This window comes from Ictidomys tridecemlineatus, chromosome X (assembly GCF_052094955.1).
Source record: "Ictidomys tridecemlineatus isolate mIctTri1 chromosome X, mIctTri1.hap1, whole genome shotgun sequence".
Lineage (NCBI taxonomy): Eukaryota > Metazoa > Chordata > Mammalia > Rodentia > Sciuridae > Ictidomys > Ictidomys tridecemlineatus.
In genome coordinates, this window is record NC_135493.1 from 105,187,690 (window position 1) to 105,207,940 (window position 20,251).

Below are 20,251 nucleotides of genomic sequence, written 5' to 3' on the forward strand. Positions count from 1 at the left end.
TAGGGTGACTACAGATAATAATAATGCATAGTACATTTCACAAAGAAGAAAGGAAGGTGAAAGTTTTCCCCACAATGATCAGTGTTTAAGGAGACACCAATATCTTATTAGTGTCATATAGAGAAGAAATAATTTTTTAAAAATTTGATATATATATATAACATACAGTATTCTTACTAACTCATTTAAATTTACTTAAACATTAACTAATTTATACATTTATTGAACATTACATAGTAACCAAGTAATATATATAAAACTTTCAGTTTTTAATTATCACTTAAATTAAAATTTGCTAAATTAAAAATAAATAAATCTTTGGGGGAAGAATGGGATTGGAATTTGAGCTATACTCTGTTATAACTTATGGGATAGTGAGATTGCTACAAAACTCATACTCTTTTTTTTTTCTTTTAAGAGGACACAACATCTTTATTTACATTTATGTGATGTTGAGGATCGAACTCAGTGCCTCAAGCATGATAGGCAAGCATTCTACCACTGAGCCATAACCCCAGCCCCCAAACCTATATTCTTTAAGAAGCAAAATATTAGCTAAAATTGCAACTCAATACTCTTTAACTTAAATTTAGTGATTCTTAAATCTGGTTTTCTCCTAGAACCTTAAAAAATCAAACATACAGAGACCCTACTACATATCAATTAAATAATAACCCCTGATATTTGGTCTTATGTATTTCCTATTTTGTTTTATTTTTGGCTTTACAGTTGTTTACAATACGAAGAGTTGTGTATTACTGCAACCCAACCCAACTCTATTAGGTTGAGCAAACCTGGACAGGTAGATAACTATACTAGCTATTTCTTTGTAGTTGGATATTTTATAGAGTCTGCACAAATGATGTCCCAAAAGTAGATCCCACTGGTGGCAGTAAAAAGATGCTTACATGTACCATTCCTAGAGTGAAACACATTAGTATAGAACAATGTTTCTCAAACTTGGTTTTCATAAGAATAATCCAGGGAACTTGTTAAAAATATATTAAATGGCCTACCTAGAACCTGCTGAAGAAAAATCTTTGAGGATTTCCAGGATAGGACCTCAGAGCTTGTGTTTTAAAGAAACATCTTGGACCAATCTTATGGTGAGGGAAATTTGCTAAACACTGGGGAAAGTCAGAGAAACTAATATATTGCACCTAGTCCTTGTATCAACAATTGCCATTTTTCAATCTCCGTAATTTTAGAAGATGGAAATTTTAAAGAAATTCCAAATGTTTACTCACTATATTATACATATTCAGTTTATAAATATATATATTTTTTTCACATACATACATACACAAACACAGTAGCCATTCTAATTGGGTGGACATGATATCACATTTTGGTTTTGGTTCACATTAAATTTTTCTTTAAACACACACACTAGAATTTTAACCAAAAATACAGCACAATAATATTCAGTTTGATTAATAAAATTTCTGATTTTTGTCAACTCCATAATTTCTAGCTACTTAAGAAACCATATCCCTAATTTTTAACAATTCTTCTTGGCCTCATAAGAAATCACTAATTTATGGTCTGACAATGTAAATATGTTTTATATTCAATGACAACAGTTAACCCCAATATCTTATTAGTGTTATATACAGAAGAAATATTTTTTTTAAATTTGATATGTATAACATACAGTATTCTTACTAACTCAATTAGCTGATTCAGAAGTCTCAATCAATACTTTATTTGAAGCCTCACCGTCATTGTCCCCTCAAGTTTTTGTCTACCAGCATGCCTCAAAAGTAAAGATGAGTCTTCAGAATGTATCCTGTTTTTTACTTTATTTTTTTAAGAGAGAGTGATAGAAGAGAGAGAGAGAGAATTTTTAATATTTATTTTTTAGTTGGCAGACACAACATCTTTGTTTGTATGTGGTGCTGAGGATCAAACCTGGGCCGCACGCATGCCAGGCGAGCGCATTACCACTTGAGCCACATCCCCAGCCCCAAATATATCCTCTTTTTTACATCACTGTTTCCCATTGCATCAACGATAGTACCTGGAACATCTTAACTGGTTCATTAATATTTGTTGAATGAATTAAATGCATTAAAAAACACTTTAGGAGTTGAATAGTCTCAGAACATTCAATAGGCCAAGTCATAATTATTTAGAATCAAATATATTTGTTTCTCTGGGACTTTTCTTTTTACACCTAACAGCATGTACCAATCCTAGGCCCCATTAGGGACACATCACACTGTAAAATAAAAATTTAGTGTTTATGCACCTCAGATAGAGCATTAATCTCCAGATTATAAAAGAACTCAAAAAACTTAACACCAAAAAAAAATATAACCCAATCAATAAATGAACTAAGGAACTGGACACTTCACAGAAGAAGAAATATAATCAATCAACAAATGTATGAAAAAAATGTTCAACATCTCTGGCAATTAGAGAAATGCAAATCAAAACTACACTGAGATTCCATCTCACTCTAGTCAGAATAGAAATTTTCAAGAATACAAACAACAATAAATGTTAGCAAAGATGTGTGGGAAAAGGTACACTCATACATTATTGGTGGGACTGCAAATTGGTGCAACCACTATGGAAAGCAGTAAGGAGATTACTCGGAAAACTTGGAATGGAACAACCATTTGACCCAGTTATCCCATGCCTAGGTTTATACCCAGAGGACTTAAAATCAGCATATAATACGCAGTCACATCAATGTTTATAGCAGCTCAATTCACAATTGGAAACAACCTAGGTGACCTTCAACAGATGAATGGATAAATAAACTGTGGTATAAATACACAATGAAATATTATTCAGGCTTAAAGAAGAATGAAATTATGACATTTGCCAGTAAATTGATGAAACTGGAGAATATTATGCTAAGCAAAATAAGCCAATCCAAAAGAACCAAAGGCCAAATATTTTCTCTGATATGCAGATGCTAATTCACAATAAGGGGGGCGGAATAGAAGTACTTTAGATTAGACAGAGAGTAGTGAAGAGAGAGGAGGGGGTATTGGGGTAATAATGATAATAGAATGAATCTGACACTATTACCCTATGTGCATACATGATTTCATGACTTGTGTAACTCTACATCATGTACAATCAGAAGAATAAGAAGTTATACTCCATTTATGTATGATGTGTCAAAATGCATTCTACTCTCATGTATAGCTAATTAGAACAAATAAATTTTTTAAACAAAAGAATTTAGTGTTTAATTTATACTTTCTGTTTCTCAGATGCAATTAACCCCATCTAGAACCTGACTTTCATTAGGGCTTTGCAGTCTCCCTCACGGATTTTATGTTGATGATTTTCTTTATTAACATGTAATTTCTTCATGTTTTCCATTTGACAAAGAGTAAGATTTCTTATTTCTTCTTTTCCTCTTTCCTTCTAGAGTATTCTTAATTGCCCTCTCACAACCTCTTCTAGAATCATCCATTATATTCATGATTCAGTGTTCCTGCCTCCAAAGGTATGGCGGTAATAGATCTAGTGACAGAGACAAAGGGAAATGTTGCCAATTGCTGGTGTTCATGATATATACATACATATATTATATAAATGTATATATGTGTGTGTGTATACATTATGATATGTGGTGTTCGTGATATATTCACGCACACATACATATAAATATGCATATATACACATATCTATTTCTATATTTAATTTTTCTCAAAACCTTGAACTAAAAACTGTATGCACAATATTATATTGTAAAATATTTCAAGCATGCAGAAAATTTTACAATGAATACTCATATACCCAACACCATTATTCTATAATTAACATTTTATTACACTTGTTTTATCACACATCTATTTTCCCACCCATCTCACAGCACATCCATCATGCCATCTTAGTTTTTAGTAGGCATTTTAAAGTAAATGGCACATGTCAGTTCACTTCAGTCCCTAGCATTTCAGCATGCAAATCATAAGCTAGAGGTCAATAAAAGTATTTATTTTTCTAAAATTTGAAGTGACATTTACTTACAATGATAATCACAAATTGCAAACACATAGTTTGGTAAAATAAGTTATTTTGAAAAAATAACTCAAATCCTGTCACAATATAGAAATGTACTACCATCACCCCAGAAATGTATTCTCATGTCCCTTTCTTGTCAGTCCCCAGCTTTACCCTTCCTCTTAGAGGTAATCATCACTCTTTTTACCAACATAAATTAGTTTTCTTTTCTTTTGATTCTTTTAGAACTTCCAATGAATGAAATTATATGCTATTCCTCTTTGGGGAAAGGCTGCTCACAATCAATATGATTATAACATTTATACATACTATTCTGTATGCAAGATGCTTACTACATTTTAATGCTAATGAGTATTTCATTATATGAATATACTACACCTTGTTTTTATGTTTTTCTATTGGTAAATACCTGAGCTGTGTTTCCAATTTAGTTACTATGAATTAAAACTCTAAGAATATTCTTGTATGTTTTCTGCAAACATGTTTGCATGTATTTTGGGTAAATACCTACAAATGTACTGCTAGTTTTAATGCAGGTATACTTTAGATTTATATGAAATTGCCTGACCTTTTTTCCAAGGTACTTGTGTTATTTCTCTCTCTCTCACACACACACACACACCAGTATAAGAGAGTTATATTCTAGTTATTTCATATCCTTACCAACATCTGGTGTTGTCACTCTTAATTTAACCAGTTTTGTGGGTATAGTAGTATATCATTGTGGTGTTAATTTTCATTTACCAGATGAATAATGATTTTGAGCTTTATTCATCTCCCTCTTGGCCACTCCTGAAATAATAATATTTGTTTATTAGAAATTGTTTTTCTAAATTTTTACTTACTAGTATATTACTAAAGATTCTTGTGACCATATTCATTAGAAAATATAGTTGTTCTTATTGTTTAATGTTAGATTTTCATCCATCCATTTTTATATGCATATATATAGCCAAAATATATTTTTATCAGTTTTCCTATTTAAGAATGCAAAGTTATTAGAACTTGCTTCCAGAGATGTAGACCATCAAGTGCTTAGTGTCTATTTTGTCTTTGGTCCATGAAGATATTTATCTTTATTTTGAACCTGTCATTTTTATTTTTATGTTGTTTATTATTCTTTGTGTTTGAATTACAAAGAATACATATCATAATGTCATCTTTCTGTGTCATCTTCACCAGAATTCACATCTTTACCACTGTATCATTAATTTTTGGTTTGGTTCTTGGTTAGAGTTTTATTAGATGCAAAGGTTCTTTTGATGATGGGACCAAACACAAGGACATTCAAATAGCTCTGAAAGGCAGAACACTTTGTTACTTACAGATTCAAAAGAGACAAGGCTGCTAGGCAGGGCTATACAGATGGTTATAGCAAGGGACAAGTTAACTATAAGCTGGAACTATAGGGACCATCACGTATATTAAGAGTTTGTTGGCTATATTGTGCAGGCTACCCACAGATTGGCTAATTTGACTAATTTCAAGTGCTATAAGGAAAGATGTCTGCTCCTATTTGTCTGATACCTAGCCCCAGGGCTATTGAGGCTGGTGTATAGCAGCCCCAATTGTGAAAGTTGATTAGGGAAGTGGTTGAAGTGTGGTCTTCATCAGCCACTTAAGAAGGAGAAATGTCAAAGGCTAGGGTTGTGGCTCAGTGGTAGAGGGCTTGCCTAGCATGTGTGAAGCACTGGGTTTGATCCTCAGCACCACATATAAATAAATAAATAAATAAAATAAAGGTATTGTGTCCATTATACAACTAAAAAAATATATTTAAAAAAAGAAGGGGAAATGCCCTCATCCAAGAACTCAAAACTGGGTCAACACAGCATTTTTTTAAAATATTCTTTGGTTGTTAAAAATATTTTTTAAAAATATTTTTTATTCATTGATATGTGGTGCTGAAAATTGAACCCAGTGCCTCACAGATGCTAGGCAAGCGCTCTACCACTGAGCCATGACCCCAGCTCTGAGACAACATTTTTAAAATGTTTTTATTAGTGCATTATAGTTATACATAATGTTGGAGTTAAGACAGCATTTTTCTAAATCTATATTATCATTAGGCAAACTAGAGGTCCATATATACCAGTTTGTCATTCCTGGCTTTTTCTGAACTTTTAATGGAATAGTTGGAAGATCAATTATGTATGCAAGTTAATAAATAAAGATTTGATATTATAAAATTAAAATTTGATAAATTGAGCTAGCTATGCCAAAATTTAAAACTTCTGGGCATCAAAGGACACAACAGAGTGAAAAATCAATCTACAGAATGGAAGAAAACATTTGTGAATCTGATAATGGGTTAATATCCAGAAAATGTGAAGAATTTTTGCAACTCAACAACAAAAAAGAAAAAAAAAACAATTAAAAATGGGCAAAGGAGTTTGATAGATATTTCTCCAAAGATGTGCAAGTGACCAACAAGTAATGAAAAGGTATTCAATATCATTAATCATTAGGGAAATGCAAATCAAACTTGTAATGAGAAATCACCTAACATTAACATTGCTTGTATCAAAAAGGGAAAATAAACATTAGCAAGGATATGTCAAAATTGGAACTCTTGTGTACTGTTTGTAAAAATGCAAAATGGTGAAGACAACTATGGAAAACAGTATGGTGGTTCCTAAAAAAATTAAAATTAGAATCACTATATGATCCAGCAATTTCACTGAAACTGAAAGCAGGGTCCCATTGAACCCAGAATTAAATAGGCAGTCAGTATAGATAGGTAAATCAAGTCAGGCCAATTTTGAGTGAGTCAGTGGAAGTTGGAGAATGTTCCCTGAGGGATTGATATTAATTCCTTCAGAGCCTTTCCTCCACCCACTCCAACCTATTGCCAAGGTAACCATTCCCAGGAATTGCCCCTCCCTACAAGGAGCTAAAAGGTTGTTAATGTGTCCTTGGCTGCTCCATCCTGTGCTTCAGCCCACCTGTTTCCCTCCTTTTGGACACCCTACCAAGCATTCCTGGGCCTAGTCTTGAGCCTAGTTGTGTAAGCAGGAAGGAAAAAGATGTGGGGGCCAGCGGGGGGCATGAGAACAAAGGAAGCCTAGGACATAGAAAAAGGCAGAACACCTGTTTCTTGGGATACCAGGATACCAGCTATGGCCCCCTTCTCTCTCACCGGAGAAGTCTATGTTACCCCTTTTTAAATAAACCCTTCTTTATATGCTTGCCTTGGCATGCTTCTCTAATGTTCAAACTATTTATAGCAGCATTATTTATAGTTAGCCATAAGGCAGAAGCTGCCCAAGCATAAACTAATAAATGAATAGACAAAGTGTGGTATTTTCATTGTTATTATTATTATTATTTATTCTCAAAAAATAAAGAAATTCTGACACATGTTATAACATGTATAAATGTTGAAGACAATATGCTAGCTGAAATAAACCAGTCCCAAAACACAAATAAAAATTCCACTTATGTGATACCTGTGTACTCAAATTTATAGAGACAAAAAATAGAATGGTGATTGCTAGGAACTTGAGAGTGGAGGATTGGGGGTTATTGTTTAATATGTACATAGTTTTAATTTTGCAAAATGGGAGAAGTTCTGGAGATTGGTTATTCAACAATGTCAATGTACTTAATGCTAATGAATGAACACTTAAATGGTTATTACGATAACAAATGTTATGTCCTTTATATTTTATAATTTTAAAAATTACTAAAAATCTGTCACTTTATTTATTTTGGGGAGTCAATTAAATAGTTATATTTAACTACCATGTATTATATATATAATTGTATCATTACTGTTTATATATCATATATCATAAATGCATGAACTTTATAAAATATAATATTTTTATTAAATATTTGTGCTGAAATAATTTGGATGGCATGATAGAAAAATCTGAAATAAAGAATAAATAATTAATTTTAAAGCATTAAAATTATAAATGCTTTAAAATTAATTATTTTAAAAGCATTTATAATTTTAAATTATAAATGAAGACATAATTAGTTTTTCTTTTCCTATAAGATTTCTCTGATACCAGTGATTGTGAAAAAACCTGAGTAAAAAGTTGTCTGGTGAAACAGTTCTGATAACTATTGCCTATTAAATGTAAAGCATATGATAGTTTCATTGATTTTAAAATTGGGATAATTCCCTTTTTTAAAACATGGGATGTTTATTATATTTGGAAAATTTCAGTTCCAAACTGCAGGCTGTTTATTGAAGAAACATGATACTCCTTGGTTGGAGACTTATTTATACCAAAAGCCTTCTGCCACTAGTGAGAACTGATATCATGTATACAGGGACTAAATTAAAGAGAAAAAGAATGTGAAGACGATACACATAAGTCTCAGTCTCGAAAAGAAATATATTCCTAAAACACAAAGTAATTTTCACAATCATGTTGAAACTACAAAATTTTATGTGACTTTAAACATGATAGTTACATAAGTAATGACACATATTTTTACATAAAGCCACTGCCATTATCTCTGTCCCAATATTTTGTTCATATATTCCTCCTTAGACAGGAATTTTGGATAAACTTGGCATCAATTTGTCAAATATTTTGATCAGAGCAATGCAAACCTGACTAAAACAACTCAGACTTTATAATTAAGGTAAATTTGGATAAAGGAATATATATGTACATAGAGAATTAAAACCATTTACAAAATCAATGTTTGTGCCTATCAATGGATGAATGGATAAATAATTTTTGATTGATATATCTATATATCTGTGTGTGTGTGTATATATATATATACATATATACACAAATATATATATATATAGACATATATATATATATATATATATATATATATATATATATATATATATATATACACACACACACACACACACACACACATCTGTGAATATAAAGCTACAGATATATATACAAAAAGGAATATTGGGCCGGGATTGTAGCTCAGTGGTAGAGTGCTTGCCTAGCATGCATGAGGCACTGGGTTTGATCCTTGGCACCACATAAAAATAAACAAATAAAATAAAAGTATTGTGTCCATCTACAACTAAAAAAATATTTTTAAAAAGTAATATTATTCAGCCACAAAGAAGAATGAAATCCTATCCTTTGCAGCAAAATCAACATATTTACTGCAAATTCTAGCCAGAGCAATCACACAAAAAGTATGTGAACTGAAATAAATAAAAATAAATAAAAACAGATCTTTTTATTAAGATCCCTTCTATTCACCTTTAAAGAGAACCTTCTTTATTTCAGGCTTATAATCTAACACTTTGCTATTACAACAACTTCCTCAGTGTGCTTGTTGGGTAAACAACCAATAATTAGTATCTCCTTACTGGAAATGCTACAACCATTTTTGCAAAAAGCCAACAACATGATCTATTTGAAAAGCAATATTACAAATAGTTTTGCTGCTTAAAATGCTTCTATGGGTCCTAGCCACTTGTAGAATAGGTTCTAAATTTCCTAAAAATGCCTTATGACCCCTCACCCCTTTTTTTCTAACTCCATCATCTCTCATTCCCTATTTCAGACACTAATAACCCTGATTAGTCATTAATTCCTTCACCCACTATGTAATTTTGCTTTACAAAGACTTTTATTATAATGTCCAAGGATATCCTTCATCTCTTTCCTAATCCTACTCTCACAGCCAATGCATACTTGCACTATAACTAAGTAAACACACTATTTTCTTCCTGAATTCCTCATTTTAAATCATGGTATGTGTTTCTCCTAGGCATCCAGTAACACCATGTGCACATTTCTATTAGCATATTTATTGTTTTATGACTTATCTTTTATCTGCAGTGTTTATCAAAATAAATTATTATTGCCATTCAATGCTACTTGGTTTCATAAATCTTACAGAGATTTTTTTAAAAATTGTAAAAAAAGGAAAGAGAGAGAAAGGAAGAAAGGAAGAATGGATGGATAAAGGAAGGAAAGGGAAGGAGGGAAAGAAGGAAGGAATTCTACTGTAGGATATATTTGACATTTGAATATATTTTCCCTCATAGTAAAGTTTCTTTTCATTCCTAGATTCCACCATTTTGGGGAGAATGAAAGAAATTTTAACAATGGATTGATATTTTCCTTTGTGTCTCACACATATATCTCATGGCTGGATATACCATATATCCTCATTCATCAAACCAGATTGTTTGATACAAGACTTCCATGTGATATTTCTCTCTCCATTGTCAAAAGTTTTATTCAGAATGTTGATTTCTAAGATCAGGACTTTTCCAACTATTACTTTTATCTGGTCCTTTGATTGAAAAGAAGTAATGCTTTTTATGGCAGGTAGATTTGCTTCTTAAATTTATTGTCCAGCTATATTCCACTTTAACTTGCAAATTGAGCACTGTGCTTACAAAGAGATATTTTTCTAGTCTTTACAGCTCTAAAGCCAGGTCTTCTTTTATTCAGGAATTAATGAAGTGGTCCCCTGTGACCAGAGAGAAGGAAAGTTTAATGCTCAGGGCTTCTGTTTCATGTCCTCAGCCTCCACTGTTACAAAATATGCAGTCACACAGTTTATTTATTGTCAACTACAGCCTTTATTATGCATTTTTCTATCTTCATAGACTAGTGTAAATATAAATAAAATAGCAAATAAAAAGTATGTAAAACAGCATGACAGAGATAATTCAAATGGAAAAAATGAAATAAGAAATTCTGAGTGTGGAAATGAGTCATAAATGTCGTTTCTATATTTTGAAGAATACAATTATACATTGTTTTGATATTAGAATAATATAAAATTATAAACCTACTTTAAATCCACAAAAGCAATAAAGTTTAAACATCAAGGTTGACAGTCTCATTATATAGTACATTTGCCCATCCTCAAGACTGCTTCAGAGATATCCAAAGAAAATGTATTTCTATGATCCATGGAAATATTTAGTCTCCAGCCACATCTCTGGAGATCATATAGTCCAAAAGCAATTTATTTGAGAAATCTAAGAAATTGAGATTCACCAACCAAAACAAAAACAAAATTAAAAATAAAAACAAAACAAAACAAAAAATGATTTCTGTATTTCTACTCTACCATTTTCATTAAACTTTTTACTCATGCCAGCTCTCACTTATGCATATTTAAAGCAATGTAAGATAATTCTGATAATTACAAATTCCCTAAGCATTGAAAAGACGTCTACTTTAAAACTATGGTAGCAACCCTTGAAAAGAAGTTCATGAAGACTGTTTATTTTCAGTTTTGACTAGTTAACAGTTCCACAGTAAAGTAAAATCCTCTTAATATAAGGAACATGATGGGCTATGAAAACTTCTTAAATTATGCGATAGTGAACTCTACCTTACTTAACGATCTTACTAAGCATCCAGTAGGGGTTTTTTTATGTTTTTGTTAGACACATTACAGTAATACAAACTATTAAGGTCGATTTTGACATCCATGAAATATAATTTGCTCCACTTCAGTTCCAGATACTACTTTCCCTCCTCTCATTTTCCCAACCCTTCCTCTATTTCCCTTCCTCTGTTCTACTGGTGTTTCTTCTTGTTATTTATAGCTCTTTAAAATTGGTGCTTTATAGATATAGATAAAGGTGGAATTCACTGTGTTAAGTCCTTATATGTACATACCATAATTGAGCCAATTTCATTCCACCATTCCTCCCTTTTCCTTTCTTTCCATCCTCCCTCCCGCTGTATCGCCTTCCTACTATACTGATCTCCCTTCCATTTTCTTGGGATTCCCCCACACACAACAGTGTTTTTTGAGAACTAGGGGCAATTAGGAATTAATATAACTTTCTAATGTTAAATGAAATGTTTCAAATTACACAGTGAGAGATTAGTTAGTATAATAATATTGTGATTTTATCCAAAACTTAAAATTAGCATATTATATTATTTATTTATTAAAAATAAAACATTATACCATCATTTTTGTTTTATAAAAATATAAACTCAACATACAATATGGTATGCTATGATAATGGAAGCCTTATTTAATAAAGATATACTTTTCAAAATGAATATGTTTGCTTGTATATATATGTATGTATGTGTAAAATTGAAAAAATAATTGACCACCTAAAATAATTTGGGTGGGCATATTTTCTGACGGAAAGTTTGGTCTTTAATCAATTTTCATAACAGGCATTTCAGGAATAATCCTCTGATCGAATATTTTTTTAAAAAATAGTGGTTTTTTTTTTTAAAAAAATTGAATGATTCCAAAACATTTACAGCCAAATAATATGGGATTATAAGATTTGATGCAGATTTGAACACCATGGTAATGCAATATACCCATTAGAAAGACAAAAGGGCAAAGTTAAGTATCATTCATTCTTTGTATCATCATTATTTTATGAAACCCTTATATAAATAAATCTTAGTTGGCAGAGGATGTAAAAGTGATGTTGTGAAACAATACATAGTACAGAAATTTTAAGAATCAGCTCCTGTGAGTATGAAAATAAATTACAAACAGATCAAGGTTGCTAAATATGTGAAGAATTTCAGCTGGGAAAATTGCGGTTCAAAATTAAGGGTAGAATTTGGTTTTAGTGCTATGAATCAAACTGTCATTCTCTATTTTCTTGGTTTCTGTTAATCTTTGCTACCTATCCTTCTCAGAGTGATAACATTCAGTCACTAAATGTTTTTAATTAATTAAATACAATATATAAATGATCTAACATATATTAGGTATTGATATATTTTAGTTTTACTATATTTGAACAGAATAATACCATTTTAATTATTTTGTTTCATTTATATCCCTATTTTCATTATTAATTATACCAATATATATTTTTTAATTTAGTCGTCTTTTTTTCTTTCCACCATAAATGGAAATAGACAGCAACATTATTGGCCTGATATTTTTTGATTATTCTTTAAAACAAAACTTCCAAATCTGGTTCTTGGAAAAAATACAGCTGATATGGAATATTTAGATTATATCATTTTTAAAAATTTTTATTAGTTATTGTTGGACCTTTATTCATTTATTTGTTTATATGTGGTGCTGAGAATCGAACCCAGTGTCTCACTCATGCTAGGCAAGTGCACTAACACTGAGCCACAACCCTAGCCCCTAGATCATATCATTTTATGTATAAAATGTTTTGTTTTGAAGTATGTTTCTCTTCATTGTGAAATGCAATCCATATAAAAGAGAGAAAGATCCATGCTCACAATTAATAAAATGTTTCACTTTGCTGTGAATTATTTTGAACATGTATATTATTTAAAGATCAAGGAGTGTATTTATAATATTTTCTTAAGGAGAGACTTTACATAGCCAGGCATGGTGGTGCACACCTGTAATCCCAGCGGCTTGGGGATTACAGGTTCAAAGCCAGCCTCAGCAATTTAAATACATATATGGCTTGGAATGTGGCTCAGTGGTTAAGAGGAGATCAACTGCTTAATTATCATCCCAATTCATTGATTAAGAAGGAAATAGAGTCTGTTATCTTAAACCCATGATATATTTCATGATTTATATGAGTATTGAATATATATGTACATATTATGTTGTATATAATTTTAATATTTTTTTTAGCTATCCTGCTCAGTTTGTTACCTCCCCTGGATACTGCAGTAGGTACATGAGGGATAATTTAAAGTAATAAATTACAGAAGAGATAACCTCTCCACACTGCATCAACTCTTCCACACACATAAAATATTGCTGTATCTATGATATATTCTACTTGCATTGTGTTTGTATGGGAGTCTCTAGATTAGTATTATCCAATAGACATTTCTGCATCTATAGAACTGTTGCAGTGTAGTACACTCTAGCAGCATGTGACTATCAAGTACTTGATATCTGCTAGTGAGACCAAGGAATTGGAATTTTTAAATTATTCACTAATAATTTTGATGCAAATGGTAATTATCACAGGTGAATAGTGACTACTAGACAGTGCACTAGATTGGATCAGTCAAAAATCAATCTTATTGCCAATGGAGCAGAGCTTGCTAGGTGGTTCATTACACATTACACATTTCATTATATTAGCCTTTCAGAAAATGGGCTCCAGGCCTACCAAATGAGAATTTCCAATATCAGCATTATTGATATTTTGGATCAGACAATTCTTTGGTATGTGTGTAGGGGAGGTGTTCTGTGTATTACCCCTAACCTTTATTTGTCTCTTGGATGACAGAAACATCAATATCCCCAACTTAGGGCAACACAATGTCTTCAGATATTGTCAAATGTCACCTGGGATTTAAGGAGCATCCATTAGAGAACCACCGTTAAGTGTAATTATTCCTGTTGAAATTCTGACCCTTCTTTGGGAAAATTGTCTTTAAGAATACCTGGCTTATTTAAGGAGGTTCACTGACATGTCCTGTAGACTGAATGTCTGAATATATGTATGGAATATCTGAAGTTATGACTATGTAGTCAGAGGTGGAGAGAAAACAATGCAGGAAAAAAAAGAAGTGGAGAACTAATTCCATTATAAACTCAATAAAAGATTAAATTTTAAATCCGATACTTTTGAGTCTTTGCACTTTTGACTTTGCAATGTGACTTGCTCTGTGTTTCCTTGGAATTACTGTCCATTTGAAGAGTTTCTAATTTTACATTATTTGTTTGGGCACATTTAATTGAACAAGTATTTAAACACATTCTTAAATCTCACCCCTGTGTGATAAGAATAGAAATAAAAATCTGTTCTAAATCTGTTCAGGGTCAGAGTCACATTTATAACCTCAAATGAAAGCAAATTGACACAGTACACGTGAAGAAGGAATGGGTCTGGTCACAGGCAGTGAGGGTGAAGAAGGTATTGTCTATAGGTGTAGTCCTAAATACAAAAATTCTAGAAGCAACAGTTATATACAGTCTTAGAAAGAGGAGTCTCTGGACTCAGAATATGTAGATTCAAGTCTAGTCAGGCATATTCAAGCTGTGTGACCTTTGGAAATTATGTTCTTCATAATTTCTTCATAATATTCTTCATGTTCTTCAGCCTGAATTTTCTCATATTAATTGTATAAAGGAAAACTCTATGTAGGTACTTCATCTTTGATTTAGCATTGAGAATAAACTAAAATGCTCTGAGTATTTGTAGCATTATAAACACAACTAGATAATCATCTCTTTATGTGCTCATCATATAATCTGGGCTGCAATAACTTATATTCATAATGAAGGCCTACAACAATGTAATAATTACCTGTGATTTTTTTTTCAGAGTACATAGTATATATTAATTTTTAGTAAAACATTTCTCATTTATCTGAAAAGCTTGACTTCGGTCTACCAAATTAAAGTTGATTGTATAGACTATAATTTGTCATTGTGTTAATGTCCTCTTTATTTTTTAAACTGAAATATTAATATCTTTGGTGGTTTTAATACAAAATTTTAAGCTTTTTTGGAAACAAATCTACATGTGTTTACTAATAACTTAAGTGCACATTTCATTCTATTTATTCCTACTGAGTGTAGAAAGATTCCTCCATGATTTGTTGGGGATCATCTTGGATATAGAGCTATATATGATAATAAGGAAGATATAATTCAATTCAGCAATTACCAAATGCCTTTTATTTTCAGGTGGTTATTAAGGAAATATGCCAGCATTGTATTTAAAAAATTGTCAATTCTTGACATAATACTTCTAAATATGTTTTAGATTTCAAATTATTTGTTTCTCTCTATACCAAAGAAAATATGAGATAGGAAAATACCCATAATAAAAGCAAAAGAGATTTTGACTGTATGGTATGTTGAGGAATATCACTTTAAAATTGTGCTGTGATGTTTTAAAATCGAAACCTAGAATGCAGAGTTTTGCAAGGTAGGTAGGGATTATGAAAATATGATGAGCTCAAATAAAATCAGTTTTTAAATTTTGAGGGAGTTCTCTAGGAATTGTGCATTATAGACCAAATTGTGAAAGTATGATATTTAAAATAAAATGCATGTCAAGAAAATATATCTTAACTATATAAAAGACAAATATTAAGAAAACTTGGGGAAATTTTTATATAAGTTCCATTTCAAAAATAGCTCTAAGTTTTTTAATTGATGATGTTGTAAACATATGTAAGTAGAATGCTTTGGTTTAAATGTTTGTGTCCCCTGCCCAAATTCGTGTTGAGGTGTAATCCCCAGTGCAACAATATAAACATGTAGAGATGATTAGGCCATCAGAACTCAGTCCTTGTAGATGGGATTGTTGCCCTTCTAAATGAGATTGTTGCCCTTCTAAAACAAACTTAACAAGGAGAAAATCCATCCCTTTTATTCCCTTTGTTCCTTCTGCCATGTGAAGACAGTGTTCTTCCCCACCAGAGGACACAGTAATAGGCTTCATCTTGGAAGTACAGAGTGAAATCTCACAGGACATCAAATCTGCCAGAGAATGCATAGATATTGAATGGATGGATATTTTCAGATTCCAGAACTACAAGAAATACTTTCTATGATTTGCAAATTACCTAGTCTATAGTATTTAGTTATAGCAACATAAGGAAACTAAGCCAGTAAGGATCTCCATAAATAAGTATTTTGAAATGATTGAAGAAAAACTGAGCAAAAGAGCTTGGCCTAATTACTTTCTCTATTTGTTTATATTAAAAAGGTTTGATTGCCTTGATTAAGTGCACTACTATGATACACAGATGGTCTGTTAATAAACAATGTCAGAAAATGAAGTATTTCTAACAGAGTTAATATTTTATAATTTTCCATGAATTCAGAAATATAAATATATAAATATTTTTACAATAATTCCAACCCAATAAAGTACATCGATGATGGAATAGAATCCCCAAATTCTGGATTAAGAATTAATTTATTTTAATGCTCTTGGAAGACACTACCTATTTGGATAAATCAATGTTGGGGTGACCCTCAGGGAGTATATAGAGAACACAGAAAATAGTTCTAAGTTATAAAGCTATTTGAATTACTGCAGTTTTATAGAAGAGCTTTTAAAAATTTTTATTTGTTCTTTTTAGATATACATGACAGTAGAGTATATTTTGACATATTATACAAACATGGGTTATGTCTTATTCTAATTAGGATCTCAGTACAGGATGTGGAGATTGATTGTGGTGTATTCATATATGTACATAAGAAAGTTTTATCAAATACATTCCACTGATTTTCCTATTCCTATCCTGCTCCCTTTCCTTCATTCCCCTTTGTCTAATCCACTGAACTTTTATTCTTCTCCTCCCCAACACCCTTTTTGTGTGTTAGCATCCATGTATCAGAGAGAACATTCAACCTTTGTTTTTTTGTTTTTGTTTTTTTTTGGAATTGGCTTATTTCACTTAGCATGATAGTCTCCAGATCCATCCATTTACTGGAAAATGTCATAGTCATTGTTTTTTTATGGCTAAGTAATATTCTGTTCTCTATATATACCACATTTTCTTTATTCATTCATTTTTAAGGGCACCTAGGTTGGTTCCATAGCTTAGCTATTGTGACGTAAGCTGCTATAAACAGTGATGTGGCTGTGTCACTGTAGTATGCTAAGTTCAATTCCTTTGTATATACACTGAAGAGTGGTATAACTGGGCCAAATGGTGATTTCATTCCTAGTTTTTGAGGAATCTTCATACTGCTTTCCAGAGTGGTTACAATAATTTGCAGTTCCACCAGCAACATATCAGTATATCCTTTTCCCCACATTTATTGTTACTTGTATTCTTGATTGAAAGTGTTCCTAGTCCCTTCGTGATCAATGGTCACTTGGCTACCTTGTCGAGGGGCGGGGCAGGGGGGGGGTAGAGACGCAAAATCAACACAGACTCCGGAAGCTGTTGAGAGAACTGGCTGGAGACCTGCCTCAGGTTGTAGTCCAGTAGCTCAGTTTATTTTTAGAATGCACACAACAGTTATAGGATTTGAGTGGGGCGTGCCTGTCAATCATACATAAGCAAGACAATATCCATAAGCCAATCATCTTCTGCCTAATGTAACCACACTGTGAGGAAACTCTAAATATTGCTGTCTTGGCAGAAAGCAATCTGGAAGGGTCTTTAGCCCTTACTGAGTCAGGGGTTTCATGCCCTGAAGCCCCTGACTCTGTTTCTTGGCTGGGCAGTTTGGTAATGCTAACCACAAGTGCTGAGGATGTGGTTTCACCCCATCCTACAGGCACTCCTGTCAGGCCTGAAGGAAGGTGGATATTTCAAGCACTTCCAAGCTGCTAGTAGCTGCTAGCTGTGACTGAAACTTATTCCAACACTTGATCATTGACATTCTGACTGGAGTGAGATGAAATCTCAGTGTAGTTTTAATTTGCATAGAAGATCTTTTATTATAATGATAAGAAGACTCTTTAAAGATGGAAGGGTGGGGGCGGGGAGTCAATCATTTGGGAGTTTGTGCTTTGCAGTGAATAGAAGCCCAAAACAAATCCACAGATTGTAATCGATCAAATGAAAGAAAAATTTTCCCCTGGTGTGGTTGGAGGAGTAATTTAGGATAAATAACTAACTGACTTCTAGTCAGAGCCATAGATATAATTCATATATGTTGCTTTATTTAAAATTTATGAAGCACATGTGACCTCCTTGAACTTGGAATCAAATCAAATGCTACAACCTCAAATGTTTATGTCAACAAGAACCTTACTTCTGCTTCTTTAGTTCTTATAATACAGAGTCCGGATCTCCAAGTCTTTCACCCATTTTTAATGACACATATGTGGGTGTGCTTGCTGACCTTTTGTGTCAGCAGATCTTATCTAAAATCAACACAAATTAGCACTGAATTTCTAATAATGTTTGAACTCCAATGGGATGTTACAAGTGTTTCAACCCTTTCCTCCCATGTTTCTCATTAGCTCTTAGGCAAATTTATTCATCTCATTCCCAATAAATAAGATCAATACCAAAAGCTATTGAAAGGAGGCTTCTGTGCTTGGCTGACTATAATGTAGATATATATATCTCCCAAGTTTACAAATGACTCATTTTGTGTATTTGAAAAATTAATAATTGACATATAAGAAGAAGTAGAAGGTGAGGGCAAAAAGAGAGAGAGATGAAAAAAGAAAGAGGAAGAGGATGAGGAATTCCAAGATGAATCTTTTTTTTTTTTTTTTTTTAGTAAATAAACTGTTTATTAACAGAAAAAGCCTACTGACTCATTTCTTTTTGGACACATCCACAGTATAGCCACAGTGCCCAGTGTTCTTGGTATGCTGGCCTCAGACATGAAGTCCCAGAAGTGGCATAGCCCACTCTGGGCCCTAATCTTCTAGTTGCTCTAGGTCTTCCCCAAGCTTGTTGTTTAGACCCCTGGCTGGAACCTGGATGTATTTTTCCTTCTTTACATACTTACATATTTTCAAGAACCAGTCTGGGATCTTGTAGTTTCATGGATTCTGCATAATTATAATTACATGTTCAACTTCGTTCTCAGTGAGTTCTCCAGCCCCTTGGTACGGACAATATCTGCTTTCCTCAACACCATATGAGCATATCTTTGCCCCACACCCTTAATGGCAATGATGGCAAAGGCTCTTTTCTGCCACCCATTGAAATTTGTGTTGAGTACTTGCAAAATGTGCTGGAACTTCTAAGGAATCACTATAGATATGGCATCAGCAGATTGGTAGCCTGCAGACCTCCTGTGGAATAGAATAATTACTTTACAGAAGAATTTCAGGTCTTTCTTAAAAATGTTTAAACTTAATGTACCCATGAAGGTTGGATCAAATCCTGTTTCCAACATTCGTTAGGACACATATGCTGCTATTCAGAGAAGACAATTATTATGATGCAGATCATTGTGTACTGTGTCATTTTAGTAACAATAGGAACTATGTGTAGTGAACTGAGGGCTGTAGTGCATGCCTGAAATCCCAGTGGTTTGGGAAATTGAGGCAGGAAGATCACAAGTTCAAGGCCAGCCTCAGCAACTTAATGAGACCATGTCTTAAAAATATATGTGTGTGTATATGTTCCATATATGTGTGTGTATATATAGAACTGAGAATGTGACTCAGTAGTAAAGTGCCATAGGTTCAATCATCAGAACAATGACAAATAAATAAATAAAGATATATAGTGAACTAATCTCAAAATCATTTTATTTCTGTATTTCTAAAAATATACTAGTTTTTGTTTAAAAAGCTGGTTTAAAAATAGATGACATATGGTGTAAAAGACAGAGATAAAACAAATGGAATTTTTTTCTGTAATAATACAATACTCAGAACCATATCCTATTTACAACAGGAATGAGATGCTATATGGAAATTCAGAAAACACAAAAATAATGTAGGAGAACTTGTAATAGCAGC

General features: G+C 32.4%; 1 long non-coding RNA gene and 1 pseudogene across 1 annotated transcript in view; one reads left to right on the top strand and one right to left on the bottom strand.

The window, feature by feature from the left end:
• The window catches only part of LOC144371646 (uncharacterized), a 217,573-nt gene that overhangs the window by 68,677 nt on the left and 128,645 nt on the right, over positions 1 to 20,251 (top strand). The gene's annotated exons all lie outside the window — the stretch shown is intronic.
• LOC120890590 (small ribosomal subunit protein uS13 pseudogene) lies at positions 19,091 to 19,680 on the bottom strand (annotated as a pseudogene).